Here is a 13,571-nt window from a genome sequence, read left to right as displayed (position 1 = left end):
TATCATTAACAAGCGGTACATATCATGTTCTCCACCAGGCTCGCTGTGGAGCATTTTTTACATTCATTATTTGCTTCTTTCAGCTTTCTGAAATCAAATGTGTGTGTGTGTGTGTGTGTGTGTGTGTGTGTGTGTGTGCCCCAGTGAGCAAGCACATACACACATTATATATATATATATATATATATATATATATATATATATATATATTCCATTTTGCAGAGGTATCAATATAGTGACCTGGGCACTAAAGAAAGTCTGCCTAATTTGTTCAGAGACATATTGGCCATGCCCTTATACATATATACCCTTATACATATATACTCTTATACATATATACCCTTATACATATATACCCTTATACATAATACACCAAAACCATCTCTTGGAGGTTAGGGCGATGTCNGTAGGTAAAGTGCTTGCTGTGACAACATAAGCACCAAGTGTGACTCCTCCAAATCCAGATTTATCAAAGCTAGGCATGATGGAACATGCTGGGGAGGCAAGACAGGGGGTGGGGCCCCTAGAGTTTCCAGCCAGTCTAGCTAAATTGGTGTATTTCAGGTTCAGTAAAAGAGCATCCAGAGATAGGGTGGAGAACAAAGAAGGAAGATGCCTGACATAGCCATGTGACCTCCACGTGCAAGCGAAGGACTGCAGAGTGTGGTGGAAGGGAATAGGGCTATGCATTCCTCACCTTCTCCTTCTCTGTAGCTGTCTCTGAGTTAGTTACAGGATCTAGTCAGTGGAAAGTCACAGCCCAGTGGCCCACGCTGACTTGGAGCACTCTGGGGCATCCTTAGCATGTTCCATGTGGCCTGGCTGTTTGCTAAGACTCCTGCTGGACCAGTGAGCAGAAGCAGCAATGCCATGTGACCGCACTGAACAAGGCCANGATGCACTGACTCAGACATGACCTCTGTTTCTTGTGTTTAATCATTGTCGATTTTCTGGCAAAGCCCATATTTTCCTTAAAAGCTGTTTCCAGGCTGTGAAGGGGAGTTGTAGTTAGTCTTCTTATAGGGAAAAAGCTGGGTGAGCCACTTCTGAAAGACAGACAGAGCTGGGAAGTCAGGCCTTTCTTATTCTGCCTCACAGGAAAAAGGGCTGTGTGGGTTCCGCTATTACCATATCTACCTGATTACTGAAATGAGGAATTTCCCTTAGAGCAGGGTGTAGCCCACTGTCCCTTTTGGCATGGGGCTCTCTTGCTGAGGCCTGTTCTATGGGATTCCTTTGCTTCACACCTCCAGATCCTGCCCCTTTACACCTTCAGATCCCACCACTTCACACCTCCCAGCCACTCTCATGGATCCCTGCTGGAAGAAGAGTGGGGGAGGGCAAGAACAGGGTTGGGGGCAAGAAGTGTAGATAGGTNGGTACACATACATGTGTGTATTGTTGGGGTGGTGTTATAAGAACCAAGTGGCCACACATTTCTGTCCTAGAAATTTTGGAGAGCAACAATGAAGAGATTTTCATAAAGCCCTAAGGGTAGACATTGTTCCACGAAAACTACAGAAATGACCAGTAGTTATGAATTGTTTTATGAGCTATAATCTCCCTACAGTTGATTAAGGTAAGAACTGCCACTGCCACTAGAGGGAACCCTTGGCCCATGCTGCACTCTTGGGCCACAGCCTGGACAGCCTGGAACAGAGGACAAAAGGCCAGGGTGAGCTCTGGGAGCCCTGTAACCTGACAGCCAGCTTGGCATAAGGCACACAGAGCCACTCTTCAACCTGCCTTCCATACATTCTCAGGTTTGAAGAACAGGGATGCAGATGTATTTATTAGTAAGACTACCTTATTGATATTGGGCTCATTACCTATTATAGAGTTTAGGTCATCACACAGACATAGGAAGGAGACACTTTTACCCACTGAGCCATCTCACCAGCTCTATATTTTGCAGTCCTAAGAGAAACTCAGTGACCCTTGACAGCCACGGGAGCCTGGGTTAGTCCACCAGCTGTGGGTGCTTGTAGCTTTGGTATTGGGTTGTTGGCCTTCCTTCCAGCACAGCAAGCACCACACACAAAGCAAGAGAGACAGAGACAAAGAGTGGNGATGCTTAGCCTAAGCTCTGGGTCTGAGGAATTCCACAGAATGCAACGGGAGCTCCCAGGAATGGTGGTCGTTTACAGATGGGATCCTAGAAGCCTTGTTTTTCCTCCGTTTACACACACAGCATCTACACACACAGCTACTAAGTCACTGAGGCCTGAGCTATAAAAGCATAGATGCTTCCAGTGAGAGATCTGTAGTGGTCCATGCTAGACCTGAAAAGGGTCTCCTGGTGCTGAAGAGGGGGCTGCTGAGAGATGATGAGGGGGCTGGAAAGTTACTACTGTGGGTAAGAAGCGATGTTGTGAAGAGCAGAGTCAGGCCAGGGATTCCAGAGGATAAATGGTTCCTCTAGAAGAGGCATCTGCCAAACAGAAGTTCCTGGTCTTTATTGCTTAACTTACTGGGCCCTGGGCCAGGCTGCTCACCATCGGTAGCCTGTGGAGTATTGGAGACACTGTGAAGAAACAGAGCTGTATTTGCAAGGCAGAAATCCCTGTCTTGCCTCCATGTTTCGGGGCATCTCCCAGAAATGACTTTTTTAAAAGACAGCATCTCACACATCCAAGGCTGACTTCGTATTCACTAGGTAACTGAAGATGATCTTGAACTCCCAATCCTCCTGCCTCCGCTTCCAGAGTGCTGGGATTACAGGTGTACACCACCACACCTTGTTTTATGTGGTGCTGGGGACTGGAGTCAGAAACTCCTGTGTGCAGGGTAAGTTCTCTACTAACTCAGCTACAACCCCAGCATTTAGTATCTTAAGCCTTCTACATTTTCTCATTAATGTTCTCAGTATCCTTCTCACAATCAGTAGGTTTGTGTGTTTAATCTTGGCTCCTTTGCCTTGCCANGGGGATGAACTAAATTGAGCTCTCTTAGCACAGAAGCAGGAATAAACAGGAAATCTACATTACCCACTTCATAAGGCTGTCATGAGGATTAAGCAAGGTGTCACCCTTGGAACTCTGCCTGGCACTTACTAAGAGCTTTAGTAAGTGTTAGATACTATTTTTTATTTTTATCTTAATCATTTTTATTCTGTCTCATCACCCCTTGCTGTGACTGCTGGCCGTACTGAGTAACCCTTTGTGTTCTCTCTGGGGCAGGCTTGCTATACACTGTACAATGCAGAAGAGGGAAACGTATCTTTCCACAGAAACTGCAGGGACAGTTGAGTGCTGCAAATGGACAAGGGTCTCAGGACCTGAGGACATAAAGGATGTACAATACCCTTAAAACATAAAGGATTTGAAATACCCTTTACCAAAATGGGTGGCTGAAAGTGCCTGGGAGGGATTGTGGACCACAGAGCACCTGCTTGGGTCACTCAGTTTACTCCACAGTAGTTGGAGAAGAGTAAAAAAGGCAGGAAGCAATGAGAATTCTGCCAAGAGTGCCACAGCTATGGGACAAGCATTTACAACATGAACCTGTGAAGGACATTTCAGGTTCACACCCTGACAGTGTGTTGATCAGTTGTGGCCAATAGACTTGCCATTCAGAACCAGCAGGAATCACCACACCTTCCTTCCCAGGAGATCAGCTTCTTCATGAAGCCCGTCGGTTTTCTTACTAGACACATTCCTTGAACTCCTTCTTTCCTGACTTCAGGCAGCTGCACTACTTCAGACTAGATCTTTATCTCCCCTGTTACCTCCCTTCGTCCTCCTACCTTCCTTCTCTCTTACCAAGGGAATCTGGAAATTCGGGGAAAGAGGTGGACAAAGAACTGAGCCACGGCAGGCAGCCCGTGGCTCTGAAGTCCCTGACCCACAGCTGTCTGGCTCTGGAAGTCAGGCAGGCAGCAGGAAATGCTGCCAAGTGTGGGCTACGAAGAGAGGGGCTGCTTCTCTGACAGGCTGAGTTGACTTATCTAACATGACCAGGTATGAGGGGTCTCCAGCCATTCTAACTCAGGGAGTTCAGTGTACTTTAGGCAAACAGTGTTCTTAAGAACTTGGCAAGGGAATAAGAACATTAAGCAGGAAGAGAAACTCACTGTGTATCGGGGACGATGCACATCAATCTAGTGTGTAGCGTGTTACACTGCACAGATCTGCCTAAGAAGTGACCTGGTCTCGGGGTTCAGAGACTCTGCATGTGGAAAGATTGTACAGGCATGGAACCCATGCAATAGAGACGGGAAAGAAAGAATTATGCCTCCGAGAGAGGACCAGGTGAGTCAAATTCCTCACTCGCCAAATTTAAAAATACTCTGGACGCTGGAAATAAACAGAAACGTTGTCCGGTGAGACACCTAAGCCTGACACCAACAACTTCTTTGAGGCCAGCTCGTTACTTTTCATACTGGGATAAGCATTCCATAGACTCTCACCGATGTAGACTTTCTTTGATGTTCATTTATTTATCCATTGAACAAGTAGTTATTAGCTCCTATTCTACCAGGCACTTTGGTGGGCATTGGGTGGTGTGTGAGAGGTGAAAACTGTTTCAATATCNGCCTTAGGGAAAAACTGAAGCTCTAAGCGAATGCTTCAAGTTGAATCGTGTTAACTTGTTTCCCAGAGAATGTGTGGGCTCAGCAGTCCAGCCCACGCTTTGGTAGTTCTCAGTTATCCTGCTGTGAAAAGTGTTTCCTGGTCTTAGAGATCCANCCAGCCTCTCTAGGATGAAACTAGATGGGTTTTGAAGCCACATCTAGTACAGACACTTAAATCTGACTACTTAAAGGGTGGTAAAATATCCTAACCTCACCTGGCCAATAGCCACAACCCACTTACATTGGTCATNGTGGAGTCTGGAGGAAAGAGTGCCAAGTGCCAAGACAACGAGAATGGCAATGAGAAACACAGACCAGGGAGCCCACTGAGAATGTGTGTTCAGACACAGACCACTGGCGCCTCTCTTGCCATGATGTCACTTCCCCTCATCTATGCAGTGCTAAAGGAATGGCCACATCCGATCCCAACTTTCTCTCTGAATATATGAGTTAGCTGGAAGTCAAGTCACACAGAGGTCCCCAATGGCACTCTGCTTATTATAAACCCACCACTCTCTNTCCTTTTATGATTTGAAAGCGAAATGTCTCTGGACACAAAGGGGGATTCAACAAGAAATAGAAAGGAACTGTGAACCAAACTTGATTTCTGGAGGATAAGAAGGAAGCAGCNGCTTGACAGTTGAAATCACTCTTCCAAGAACCATGACCACATTTTTCTACGGCTTACTTGGGAGGTCTAAGACAGCTATTAGCTGCATTTGCATAGCTGAGACCAAGAAAACTGACAACTCAGGGAGGTAAGATCTATTTGACTCATGGTTTTAACAGGACTAGTCTGTATTTTCTTGGTTCCGTATGTTTGAGTCAAACATTGTGGTAACAGGACCACATAGCGGATAATAGCTGGTTCACATCAAGTGGGAACAGAAAGTAACAAGAAGTGGCCCAGTAGTCATTGGAAAACACCAGAGATTTCTCTTGGGTCTCTTTCTACGGGACTTTCACTGCCAGAAGAGAGCATTTCAGACCGACCCCTTGCCCTTCCAGACTGCCTACTCCATGAAGCTGAAATGTCCTTGTCACTGGGAGTGTCCAAAAGGAGGTTTCCAAGGACTCAGATGAACCCTGCTACACACACACACACACACACACACACACACACACACAGAGGGAGGGAGGGGAGTTATATGAAGAAGCTCATCCCATTAAAACCAGCGATCAAGTTGGGGGTGTTGCTAGTTCACTTGGTAGCACGCATGAAGCCCTGGGCTCCATTCTCAACACTGCATGAAACAGGTGTGGTGCCGCACACCTGTCGTCTGAGCACTTGGGAGGTGGAGCTACAGTTCAGAAGTTTAAGGTCACTTCCAGCTAAAAGGTGAGTTTGAGGTCAGCCTGGTCTACATGAGACCTTGTCATAAACAAATAAACAAATGCATGATAAAGTCAGCTCCCAGCTAAAACCTTTCCTGGGGGAAAAGAATAAAAACATGCCGCAGGGAAACGTGTGCATAAATCCGAGGTAGTCAGAGCCTTCAGAGGAGGGAACAGGCTTCCACTGGCGATGCTGTGGCGTGGCTACTGTGGCCCCTCACTACTGGCACACACTTCCATGGAGGATTATCACCACTAATCCTCACACTTGCCCACGAGGCTGACACTTGTCTTCTCTTGACAAGGTACTGCAGCTGTGAAGAGGCAAGCTAGGGCTTAAGAAGAACAGGCAGGCTCCTTCGTTCAGCCTCTTACCTCAGAACAGGAGACCGGGCAGAATGAGCAGTGGCAGTGTGGCCATCTGTATTTTTCCAAAAGCTCGGGGTCAGTGGGGAAATCTCACTTTTCCCCTCCACCCACCCAGCAAGATGAGCTTTGTAAGGCTTTGTGCAAAATACTGTCAAGTACTAAAAGTTTTGNGACTCCTCGGTTTGTAAAACTGCGGCCAGGAGATTTGAGAGTTTTTCTCCTCCCCTTTTCTCTTCTTAATCCCACCTCTAGCTCTTCTGATGTTGCTACTTCCCATGAGCTCACAAACATGTGTCCATATCACATATATTTAGGAATACCAATAACAAGACCTCAACAGATATACCCGCAGGGAGAACAGAAGAAACTCAACAGAGGAAACGTTCAATAGTGTGAGAAATTATCATTTCCCCACTTTTTAATGGCATCAGCTTCAGACGTATGCAGTAATACAAAATTGGATCTGCCAGGTCACAATGAAAGACAGTATTACCTCCCGAGGTTTCTCTCAAGGGTTCNGGGGTTGTCTGATGTGAGGGTTGGGTGAATGGTACTTGTTGAAGGAGACTGAAAAATTAAAAACCAGAATAACATGAGGGACAGTTCTTCGTGGCATTTTTTTTTTCTGTCTCAAATGCCAACCCTCTTCCTGTAGGTAAACATGGGTTCAAGTCTAATGCTTCCACTTTAAGATTTGGAAACCAAACTACAGGAAAATGAAGACTTTTTGTATGGCCACTCAGCTATCAGTGACAGCCTACAGTTGCAGCAGGACCTGTCTCTGAAGAAGGAAANACTCCATTGTTTTGCAGGAAGGTCGTGTTGAATTTCGTTTCAATGCTAGGTTAGAGTTNGNTTTTATCACTTTCATTCTTTCATAGAATTGGCAGTGGAATGTTCCAGATGTCACATGAAATGTGATGATAACATAAGGAAATGTGTCAACATTTAGACTGCCCTTAACCAGACGGATTTGCAAGTGTCACTGTCGGTAGTTTGGAATCAGTCGGAGTACAATAGCGCCAGGGGCTGAAGGAGTTTCATTGTAACTAAATGCTAAGAACTGACTCCTGNATTTGTAGATTCTGCCTGGCAGCTGGCATCTGAGAAGCTGTCCTCTAAGTTTCAGTTTATCGTTGAAGAGGATATGCAATTAACTAAGCAGACTTCCAAAACTCTTCCCTTTGTCAATTGCAAATTCATACACAGCCACATTTTCATCGCATACCATATTCAAAATAACTGCAGCCTGTTGGATGTTGTCGCACACAGGAAAAGTTTCGCTGCCTCCAGCTGGAGTACCAGACTTGTAAAATTGTGAAGCAAGGCCAATCTTATCTTTCTATCAGCTTTGATTTGCAAATTTAATGTTACCAAAATGAATTCTTTATATATGCAATGAATTTGTTAATAGATTAATAAGTACATTTAAAAAATTAGCTGTTAGTATACTAAGGGTATATCAAAGGAAATAATCCTCAAAATTTTCAAACTCTTTAAGGCCAGTAGTTGAATTTTTAAAGGAATCAAAGAACCCTGCGAAGAAAACACTTAAGAATTTCACACCCTATAGAAGTACATGACCAAGAGTGATTTTCTGCATCATCAGGAAGCTACTTTGAAAATTCTCCCTCAGAGTAAAGCAAGGGAGGATAAAAAGGTTAGAGGGAGGAGGAATGGGAGAAATGACATAATTATATTTTAATTTTTAAAAAATTTAAAGATTGGGGGAAAAAAGGAAACTTTTCCTTNAATAATTCCAATTCACAAACTGGCTCAAAACAAACACAACCTGGCTATGCCAGGTTAAAGGAAGTCCCATGGTGTTAGTGGTAGGATTAAGGTTCCCAGCAGGCCTATCAGGGGATTTAAGGATGNTGCTGGTAGCGCATCACTGTGAAGCACAGAGGAACTTCCTATAATGGGGTGGGGAAGTCAGGAGACACCCACCCAAAGTACGTTGTACATCGTGGTGCGGAGCCTAGTGCGCACCACGATGTACAACGTCCACAAGCAGGAAGTCAGGAGACACCCACCCAAAGTCTGATTGTCAGCTAAGAATCAAACAGAGGAGTGAATCACAACAGTGGGAGGGGGTGCGTCTCAAATAATAAGGTAGAAAGCAAATGAGGAAGGACACTTAACCTCTGTCTTTGACCTTCACATGCAAGCAAGCAATCGAGGGAGCGAGCGAGTGAGCATGCAAGNATTCTTGTACACTGCAGAGTTCTTCTTTCTGGGATCAGATTGAAAAAGTCTCAACTCCTAAATCCTCGTTTTCTACTCTATCTTTAAAATTGGGTGATCTAGTCGTTTACCCGAGTTGTACACCTATGCTTTCCAGTGGCCCACTGCCACAGGCTGCCTCATTTCTATTATTTGCCTGGCTCCTGGGGTTGTCTANTCTGACAGCTCACGAGAGCCCTGGGATCCTTTGATGGTCTAAGAAGGGTGGGAGCTGTAATCGGCAGGAAGACANCTGTGCAGTCTCAGAGCAGCAGAGATGACGANTCTGGNGCAAGAATGTCAGGTGGGACTGAGTCCCTCGGGAGCTAGGGTTAGCTAGTGGCATCTGGGTCCACCCTCTAAGCAGTCATCTTAACATTCTGTGTCACCAAAGTGACAACTTTAATGCGTTTGAGCCAACCGTAAGTAGCTGATTAGCTACAGCTGTAGGTGACAGATTAATTGCATCTAACTGGTGATATTGGGACTTTGGAGTTACCAGATTTCTAACAATGCCTTATTTTGCTATCACTAGGATGGCCATGGGGGTGCTGCTTATAGAGCCCCCTCAATATCTGCCCGGCAGAGAGATCTGTTATCNGTGGCTGACTTTTCATACCCAGTTGTCGTCCACCAAGCTAGTTGAGTAGGGCCACTTCCTCAAGTGTCAGCTCTGGATCCAGAAACATCTATCAGTGATAAGACGTTGTCATGGCGAAGCACAACAAACCAAAGGTGACAGATCATGGGACTTGTTACTGTACGTCCTGGGGGATACACAGCCTTCAGTCTTTGCTTTCTCCTCACAGAGCTTTTCAACACCATGTCCTGGGCTGTCTCAAAAGCACTTTGCTTTTCGCTTTGCAAGTCCTCAAGCAGACGGCATTTGATCACACTGTGTGGCTCTTACATAAACCAGGACATTATTTGCCTGGATCTGTTTGTTAATACCTGCCATTCTCTTCTAGCATGTTCACAAGAGTTTGGAAAAATGAGAATTGTAGTCCATAGAATCTGGAGTTCATTGTTTTATGCCTCATCAGAAAGTGAGGTATTGGGCAGGTATCAGGATAAAACTTCACTGAAATATTCTCTTTGCATGAGGCTGAGGCCTCATATTAAACGATGAGAAATCTAGTGTTAGGGTTGATACTGGAACCGATTTACCGATGATGGTGATGATGACGATGATGACGATGGTGGTGATAGTGACAATTTTGTACTTTCAGAATGTGGCTATATATATGTATACACACACACACACACACACACACACGAAAAGGGTTTATACCTCTGGTTTGAATGTATTTTNAAGGTATTTTTGGGTTACTAAGTATTTAAACATTAAAAATGATTTGACTTAGGGAAAATGTTATGCTATTAGAAAATATTTTCCATGCCTACAAATATTCTATAAAAGTTGATTTTTTGTGACTGTTAAGTCACGTCTGATGTATCTCAATTTACTTAGCTGATAGTTAAGATGAAGGGGAGAATGGGCAGCTGTCTGTCAGTTCGAATGGAATGAGACTTGCTTCAAAGGTGAGCTCCTGGAGTCTGTTCCTTTCATTTAAAAATGGACTGAGACATGAAGGATATTAGTGTAAGCCCCAGCTGGGAAATCTGGNGTGAGCCGGTGATCTGGACTGGTGTGAAAATGGTAGGACCTTAGGACCCTTTTATTCACATGTGTGACCTGTGTGCCTGTCGCAGTCTTTTAGAGATCTTCTAATTCCTGACTAAGTTTTAGAGACCTCTGAGAATCCATCTACTTGTCGGTCAGCAGGAGGCAGAGTTCCATTCTCTCCCTCCAAGTCTGAATTGGCTTAGTGACTCACACTTGCCCAAAGGGATGTTGAAAGGGGGACACTGCTAGCCTTTGAGGAAGATACACTGGGAGCTTTTGGGCTACCCCCAAGGTGGCCTTGTGGAGAGAACATGATAAGAAAAAAATGGAGACGCCCTAAGACTCTATCCCAGGTACCTTTACCTTGATGGTATCCCTGCCACCATCAGACCACAGACATCTCAGAGAAGTCCCCTCCCAACTGAATCAACCCAAGGTTTATGAGAAAAGAAATGGTTGTCATCATCTAAAGAGCCTCCTGGGTGTGGTTTGTCACACTGTGATAGGTAACAAGAATGAGCTACAGCTACAGGCAAGATTGGGACATTGGTACACAAGAATCTGGGATGGACACGGCAGGTTAAAAAACTGGCCTTCAGGTCACTGGCCTGCAGGTTTCTGAAGAATTCACTAAGGAGAAAACTTGAAATGGTCATGTAAAAGGACCTGACAAGGTATTAGGAATTCCTGGGTTTGTAGCATTGTGGTCAAACAAGATTCAACCTCTAATCTCAAAGATGCTCTTCAGCCTTGCGCCCTGACTGTGGGTCCTCCAAACAGCCCCTTCAGGAATGCACAGGCAATCTTCTTTCCACTCCTATAGCCTTCTGAGCCATCACCCACAGGCTGCCAGATTCCACAAATAAAAATGTGCAATTAAATCTGAACTCGAGGTAAACACTGAAGACTTTTAGAGTGAGTACGCCTTGTACAATATTTGAGAAGTGTTTATAGTAAAAACACATTATTTATCTTAGGTTGAAGTTTCACTAGCCACTAGGAACTGATGTCTGACCTCACACTGCGTCAAGCCAGAATGTTATGCTTTGAGGCTGTGTCTAATTCTCACAAGCTTTTGTGGAAAAAAAAAATGAAAAAAACTTCAAAAAAGAAAGAAGGAAAGAATAAAACATGTGACAGTTGCAGCAGAAAACATATCAGAGGCCAGTCTCATGTAAATATTATGTTAATTAAAACAGATGCAGCATAAACAAAATAACTCCAGGGGGCTGGTTTCTGTTCCGCCTGGATTTCTTAATATAGTAACTCAGTTCCCATCCTGTTAGCGCCCCTGCCTTATCAAACGTTGAACCGGGTGTAAGGAAGTTTAAATTCCGAGAGATTGGAGAGTGTTCTCTAAACACTTGCAACAGATGGTCTCTTGCCTGAAAAGCATTCTTCCTTTCGGGGAATAGAGTGATGAACTTGGCTATTTCAGGAAGATGTGTTGTGATTCATTTTTAGACAACAGGTTTTCCACACTGAGGACCAATCTTCCTATTCCATCCTTCCCTGAGCTTGTCCACAGGGCAGAGGTCTCATTTGCATACACCTTAGGCATTACAGGGAATAAAGGGAAGCCTGGTCATGCCTCCTGCATCACCTCATCACCTCAGAGCAAGTGCAATCGCCTCACGGATTTGGAAAGGTAAACATCATTTGAGAGAGCGTAACTAATAAAAATCAGACAACATACCGCCAATAGCAGAGAACTGGAGGAGGAGGAGGAAGAGGAAGAGGAGGAAGAGGAAGGAGGAGGAGGAGGAAGAGAACAGCAACAATAACAACAACAGCAACAGCAACAGCAACAGCAACAGCAACAGCAACAACAACTTGTCCTTTCTGCCCCTTCAGGGGTTCTCAGTTCACTCCTGCAGAACGCACGGTGCCCCAGGGCTCTCTGTTTCTAACCTCACAGCTCCTCAGGACTGTGTTGCCTTTTTCTTTATACTTTTATCTTTAAACAGAACTGTCTGTTTTGCAGACCGATTTTCCGAATGGCTCCTCCGATGTTTCCTCATAACTAACCGAGCTGTTATACATTTAGGCAACAATAATAATGAGAAGGTAGGCTTGCTAGAAACCTTCCAGGGCCTTCGAGGAAATCAACCAGTGTTTGTTTTTTTGTTTGTTTGGGGGGGGGTGTTGTTTTGTTTTGTTTTGTTTTAGATTTATTTATTATTATATCTAAGTACACTGTAGCTGCCTTCAGACGTACCAGTAGAGGGCATCAGATCTCATTGCAGATGGTTGTGAGCCACCATGTGGTTGCTGTGAATTAAACTCAGGACCTTTGGAAGAGCAGTCAGTGCTCTTAACCACTGAGCCATCTCACCAGCCCCTCAAACAGTGTTCTGAGCATTCAATTGTTCTTGATGTGACAGTGCTGTTTTGTGCCTCTTATCAGAAAATCTTAACTTGAGTCACATGGTCTAAACTCTTGTCACACTCTTAACATCTCATTTTAAAGTAAAAATGTATTTCCCATCTTTCCCAGGGTGGATGGAATACTGGAGGTCTGTGTGGACTGAGGAAGGGGAAGAGAGAGCAGGAGCCCTTTCTCTAAGCTGACTGTTGAGGACAGTGAGTCCAAGATAATCACATAATCCATTTATAACCTCCAAGTTAACAAGCTCTCGCCTCCAAATATACCCCTTCTTTACAAAGAGTCACTTCTGTGCAAAAGTGGGCTCTTGTCCACGTGACCAGAGTCACAGTCTTGTTTCTCACAACCCCACAAAGATCAGTTCATACAAGTATCATTCTCAGGGTTTAAACAAATGATAATATATATACATATACATATACATATATACGTGTATATATATATATCTGAACTGTGAACATAATACTCTTCTCACACTTTGTTATAAGCTAGATCGTAAAGTAGCTTGCCACTCTGTTTCTGTCCAGAGCATACTTAGTTGCCTTGGTTTTTTTAAAATAAAACCACAGAATTGAGTGGCCTGTCAGAGCAGCCTTGCCCAGGTCAGACCTCATGTGGAGAAAAGCTTCAGGCCCCACACCATGAGAGGCATCTATAAACGGAATTATTTACAGAAGAATGTATAGGCTGCTAAAGAATTCAAAGCCAAGTCATAAGAACAGCTTACCTAGCCCTTTCAGTCCAGGTCTAGCCCAAGCTCTCGAGGAGNGCTCTGCTCCCTCCCCTCCAGGACTGAGGACAAGNGCTTCCTGTCACACATGCCAGATGCCAGGATGCTGGAGTCCACTCAAGAGAGGCAGAAGAAGGTCTCACAGGAGGAGCTGTCTCCTTGCCCTTCCAGCACTGCTTCTGCCATGGGAATGCTCTCCCTTCCAGAACTCCCACCGACCTTCCTCATGCTCCCATGCACAGGAGGGAGGCTCATACCTTACACGGTCAGATACTCGGAGTATATTTCCTGGGGCTGGAACAAAGATCCTTTGTGCTTTCCCAAT

The sequence above is a fragment of the Mus caroli genome, chromosome 6 (assembly GCF_900094665.2).
Source record: "Mus caroli chromosome 6, CAROLI_EIJ_v1.1, whole genome shotgun sequence".
NCBI lineage: Eukaryota > Metazoa > Chordata > Mammalia > Rodentia > Muridae > Mus > Mus caroli.
The sequence above is the reverse complement of the archived record's forward strand: the minus strand, read 5'-3'. Positions refer to the sequence as shown.